This window comes from Lepidochelys kempii, chromosome 23 (assembly GCF_965140285.1).
Source record: "Lepidochelys kempii isolate rLepKem1 chromosome 23, rLepKem1.hap1, whole genome shotgun sequence".
In the NCBI taxonomy this organism is placed as follows: domain Eukaryota; kingdom Metazoa; phylum Chordata; order Testudines; family Cheloniidae; genus Lepidochelys; species Lepidochelys kempii.
In genome coordinates, this window is record NC_136402.1 from 11,310,591 (window position 1) to 11,316,627 (window position 6,037).

A 6,037-nucleotide genomic window follows, 5' to 3' on the forward strand; every position below is an offset into this window, starting at 1 on the left:
CCTGGTGACATGCACGTGACCCCAGAGTAAAGCTGCTGCAGGCCATGAGGTTTTCTGGATTTACACACACACACACTGGTGTGACTGAAGGGCAGGGCAGTGTGAGGAGATGGGCCATGCTCACCACTGCTGCCCCAGGATACAGGCACAGAGAGCAGGAGCTGGCCTAGCCACCGGCCAGGGAAGAGGGGGAAATGCGTGGGTCTGGAGCTAAGCTAACTTTCATATCCCATGTAAGGGGAACCTATGGGGGTTGCTTGGTGTCACACATTTATCAGGGACCTCCCCCCCCCCCAAGTCTGATCAATGAGTTACTCCCCGTGAGCCTCATGGACAGGTTTCTGCACAAAGGCATAAACCACAGACCTCTCTGAAATCCCAGATGACCCTCCAACCTGCCCAGGACAGGGGAGACATCCAGAGCCCTCAGTCACCTCTTCTTCCTCTTCCTCCATGCCATTCCACCTAAAGCCCTCCGGATCGTACCGAATGATAGCTCTTTTCCTCTGGATGCAGGTGACGATCGGGGCAGAAGTCAGCAGGAGCAGGACCAGGGCAGAGCGGAGGATCCAGACCCAGAGCGGGATAGCAGGCCCTGGGACAGGGGATGGAGCAGAGTGAGCGGTCTGAAGGTGGAGGTGAATTTGCAAGGAATCCTGCTCACAGATGGGCCGCTGCTGAGTGCTGGCCCTTCTGCACAGGGGACATTGCACCTGGCCTTGATACGTCCCTAACAAGCCTCGGGGAGCCTGTGAATGCCCAAGCCCAGCTGTTTAGAGACCTCATGCCTGGCTCCTAACCCCGCAGGGATCTCGCTCTGCCCTGGTTCTTTGCTGCCCTGTACCCAGCACCAAGGCAGGGGCAGCTGGGGTCGGCCCCTCACCTGTGCCATGGAGCCCTTTCCAAGGGGCAGCACTGACACCATGGTCTGGGGTTACCATGTTTCAAGTTCCCAAATACAGGACACTACTGGGGGAAGGGGGAGCTGAAGGGGGAGGGAAGGTACAAAGATTCCTTCTGCTTTGAATGGGGAGGGGGCAGAGCCCTGCAGTGGGCTTAGCATTGCCTTCAGAGCAGCGCAAAAACAAGGGAGGACCAAAAGAGAGGTCATGTCCAGGGAAACCCGGACGTATGGGAACCCTACCAGGTTCTGCTGCTGACTGGCGCGGGGCAGGATCGCAGCCCAGCAGCCACTGACTCCCTGGCCAGATGTTTGTGCCTGATGGTGCCTCACAAAGCCAGAGCCCACACGTACCCTGCCTCCTCCCCAGGCCCCTGCCCCATGGATACACGTCCGTCCAGGCCATCGCTAGGGGCTCTGTGATAGGAGAACTGGCTAGTTCGTTTATCTCCTGGCTCCGCTGCCTGCGGAATCCGAACCCCTGTCTCTGTCCCCGCCAGGCTCTGCACAGCTGTGACCTCCATCGCCACGGGGTAAGAGTCTGGCTCCCTCCACACCGCCAGCCACAGCACGGGGACATGGCAGCCCCCAGCCTCCTGGGGAGCAGACGGTGGCATGTGGGGCTGCCTGGACATTTTACATTCCCCACATGGAGGTGAGTCTCTGAGGCCTCCTGCCCCCCCACCCCCCCACAGGCACCTGCGGTGGGGTAAAGTCCCCCCATTGAGATTGGCATGTGCTCCCCCCTCGTCCCAGCCCAGCCCTCCTGCTTTCCTACAGGGAAATCCCACAGCAGGGAGCAAAACCATTTACCTTGGAGCAATGTCCCCTCTCCAGAGCCCTCACCATCTGTGGGGCAGATACACAGCGATTACACATCACTTCAAACGCCAAAAGCCTCATACCAATGAGGTGTAGAATAGCAGCCTCAAGAAGGTTTTTTTTCCAACTTTTTGATTCACTGAAAATTTTGAAAAAAAAATTTTTTTAAATAGCCAGTGAGCCAAAAAAATCAGTTATTCGTGCTGCTTTATTCCGTACTTGTACTTCATGAAGGTTTTAGTAAAGTAGACCATGATGACAATAAAACTACTGAATATCTGTGACAGTTTGTCCATTTTCACACTCTGCCCTTCAGAGAAGATCATGACCTTTTGTCTTTTAATTAGTGGGGAAAAACCTGCTCTTCCCCTTGATTATCATGCACATTGTAAGGAGAGTGGTCACTTTAGATAAGCTATTACCAACAGGAGAGTGGGTTTGTGTGGGGAGGGGGTTGGAGGGGGGAGAGAAAACCTGGATTTGTGCTGGAAATGGCCCAACTTGATTATCATACACATTGTAAGGAGAATGATCACTTTAGATAAGCTATTACCAGCAGGAGAGTGAGGTGGGGGGAGTATGCCACACATGTGAGGAGAGGGAAGGGAACAGCTGGCTGGTGTCAGACATTTTAAAATTTTGTGGGCTTCTGCCACAGGAACCTGTTCATGGCGAGGCAGGTAGTGAGCTTTGATCATTACCGAGCTGGACTGGGATTGTGCACAGCCTGTTAAATCTAAGGGTCTGTCCCAGATCAAGGTGTCAATTGGTGAGGCTTTGGATAAAATGGATAAATTAAACAGTAATAAGTCCCCAGGACCAGATGGTCTTCACCCAAAAGTTCTGAAAAAATTCAAATATGAAACTGCAGAATTCCTAGCTGTGATATGTAACCTATTGCTTAAATCAGCCTCTGAACCAGATGACTGGAGGGTAGCTAATATAATGCTGATTTTTTAAAAAAGGCTCTGAAGGCGATCCTGGCAATTACAAGGTGGTAAGCCTGACTTCGGTACTAGGCCAAATGGTTGAAACGATAGTAAAGAACAGAATTTTCAGACATATAGATGAACACAATATGTTGGGGAGAATCAACACAGCTTTTATAAAGGGAAATCAGGCCTCATCAATGTGTTAGAAGGTCTATAAACTCATGAATGGTGTGAGGAAAGTGAGTAAGGAAGTGTTATTATCCCTTCACATAACAGAAGAACCAGGGGTCACAAGATGAAATTAATAGACAGCCGATTCAAAACAAACATAGAGTATTTCTTCACACAACATACAGTCAACCTGTGGAATTTGTTCCAGGGAGGTTGTGAAGGCCAAAAGGATAACTGGGTTGAAAAAAAGTATGAGATAAGTTCCCGGAGGTTAGGTCCATCAATGGCTATTAGCCATGATCTGGATGTTTCTAAACCTCTGACTGCCAGTAACTGGGACTGGATGACAGGGGATGGATCACTCATTAATTGTCCTGTTCTGCTCATTCCCTCTGAAGCACCCGGCATTGGCCCCGGTCAGAAGACAGGATACTAGGCTAGATGGACCATTGGTCTGATCAAGTCTGGCTGTTTTTATGTTCTTATTAGATTTCTAACTCCATTTTCCAACCCCACCTCTTGGCCAGTTTCTCTGTCTCATCCACTCATGATCATTGTGGGCAGGGATTGACATTTATCCTGTCTGTAAAGCTACCAGCTCAATGAGACCTGACCTGGATTTGACCGTCAGGTGCTAGTGCATTATGATTATTAACTATGATTACACCAGCTGGGAATCTGGATCACTGATGTCAATGCAGCAGGGCTGATCTGCACCAGCTAGAGATCTGGCCCATTGACTCCAGTAGAGCGGGGCCAATTGTGTCTGAGGCTCCTTTGGAGAGACATGGTCTAGGGATTTGTGGCAGATGATCTCTGCTTGGCTGGCCACTGAACCGCTGAATGTCCCTGATGTTGTCTGTGTTTTTTGCCCAGGCCAGAAGCTAATCCCGAGCACCGGCCCCAGCCCTGAGGATCCGCCGTCTCAGGAAGGTGAGTGACTAGGGTTGCCAACTTTCTAATTTCAGAAAACCGAACACCCTTGCCCCGCCCTCTTCCCCACGGCCCCTCTCCTACGCCACCCCTTTCCAGCGGCCCTGCCCGCATTCACTCCATCCCCCGTCCTCCGTCGCTAGCTCTCCCTCACCCTCACTCACTTTCACCGGGCTGGGGCAGAGGGTTGGGATGTGGGGGGGGGGGTAAGGGCTATGGCTGGGAGTGCGGGCTCTGGAGTGGGGCTGGGGATGAGGGGCCTGGGGTGCATGAGCTCCGGGCTCCAGGTTGGGGCCAAGGGGTTCAGAGTGTGGGAGAGGGGTGTGGACTCTGTGAAGGAGTTCAGGAGTTCTGGGGGGACACAGCTGCCCAGCTGGAGCCAGAGCTGCCTTGTGGGGGCCCCACTGTGATGGGTTCAGTCACAGAGACCCCCTTGGGACTGTCACCTGATGTGCTGAAATTACCTCTGAGCCCATTTTCCCTGCCAGCTTGGGACTCCAGAACCCTGCCTTGTTGAGCCAGACATGCTAGCCTCCTGCAACACAGACCCCGTGTCTGGACCACGCCCCAAAGCTGCAGGCTTTAAATGAAAACAGCTCTGCAGGTTACCTAACTCCAGCACCCAGACACCCAGCTCTCAATAGGATCCAAACCCCAAATAAATCCGTCTTTCTCTGTATAAAGCTTATAAAGGGTAAACTCATCAATTGTCTGCCCTCTATAACAGTGATAGAGAGATACGCACAGCTATTTGCTCCCCCAGGTATTAATCACTTACTCTGGGTTTATTAATAAACAAAAGTGATTTTATTAAGTATAAATACTAGGATTTAAGTGGTTCCAAGTAATAACAGAGAGAACAAAGTAAGTTACCAAGCAAAATAAAGCAAAAACACACAAGTCTAAGCCTAATACATTAAGAAACTGATTACAGGTAAAATCTCACCCTCAGAGATGTTCCAATAAGCTTCTTTCACAGACTAGAGTCCTTCCTAGTCTGGGTCCAATCCTTTCCCCTGCTACAGACCTTGTTAGTTCCAGCAGACATCTGAGGTGGTTAGCAGGGGTTTTCTCATGATTGGCAGCCCCCTTTGTTCTGTTCCACCCCCTTTTATAGCTTTGACACAAGGCTGGAATCTTTTGTCTCTCTGAGTCGTCCCCCCCCAGCCCTTTCTGAATGGAAAAGCTCCAGGGTTAAGATGGATTCCAATAGCCTGTGATATGGTCACATGTCCTGTGAGACCCCAGCCTCCATTCTTCCTCGGCTTGTACACAGGAAGGTTTGCAAGTAAATAAACCCATTCACAACCAATGGTCCTAGTGAATGGGAGCCATCAAGATTCCAAGCCACCATTAATGGCCCACACCTTGCATAATTACAATAGGACCTCAGAGTTATACTTCATATTTCTAGCTTCAGATACAAGAATGTTAAATACATACAAACAGAAGGAATATATTCAGTAGGTTGTAATCTTTGTTATGATACCTTACAAGAGAACTTTTGCATAAAGCATATTTCAGTTACATCATATTCCCACTTATAAGTATATTTCCATAAAACATATGGAGTGCAACGTCACACCCACTCTGAGCCTGAACGCCCTAGAGCCATTTCCCTGCCGCCCAGCCTCCCATACAATGTCTCCTTGTGTGTTCCAGGCCCAGCCATGCCTGTCTACATCTGGATCCTGCGCTCCACCCTGGTCCTTTTCCTCCTCGTGTCTGCCCCGATCATCACCAATATCCTGGAGAGAACACGCCATCGCTCAGCCTGAGCCTCCAGACTGGAACTCCCAGGGGATGGAACACAGCCCCGTCCGCTCCATCTTCCTGCTCCCCCAGCCCCATCCACCCGGCTCCCAGTTTCTCAAAGCAGTTCCCACTGTGCTGCCTGCCACGCACCCCTCTGCTCTGCGCTCCTCCCCAGGGCCCTGGGTTCTCCATATTTCAATCCCTCTGAGCAATCCCATTGCTTCACCTGCCTAGAGCAAAACATAGGGATTTTCACAGACAATTCTTGTCTTGTTCCCCTACCCCCCGCTGTGTCTGTCTGCCCTTAGACTGCGAGCTCCTCTGCGGGGTCTGGGAGGTGCCTGGCACATTGTGGGTGCTGCCCCACATAAACAGTACTAACTATGACCCAGGTTGGGGTGTGGCTCAGAAAGTTCAGCAAACAGGCCAAAGCGACTGAGCCCCTAGGGTCTCACAGGAGCTGGTGGCTAATGTGCGGGGGAGGGGGCACGGCACTCACGTTTAATATGTTCATTCCCCCCCT

At 51.2% G+C, this 6,037-nt stretch overlaps 1 long non-coding RNA gene across 1 annotated transcript; it reads left to right on the forward strand.

The window, feature by feature from the left end:
• The first annotated feature begins 538 nt into the window (after nucleotides 1–538).
• On the forward strand, nucleotides 539–5,809 carry LOC140901902 (uncharacterized). The gene is made up of 4 exons (XR_012155982.1): nucleotides 539–638; nucleotides 1,402–1,556; nucleotides 3,703–3,759; nucleotides 5,422–5,809. It is a non-coding gene; the product is annotated as an uncharacterized LOC140901902 (long non-coding RNA).
• Nucleotides 5,810–6,037: the final 228 nt, after the last annotated feature.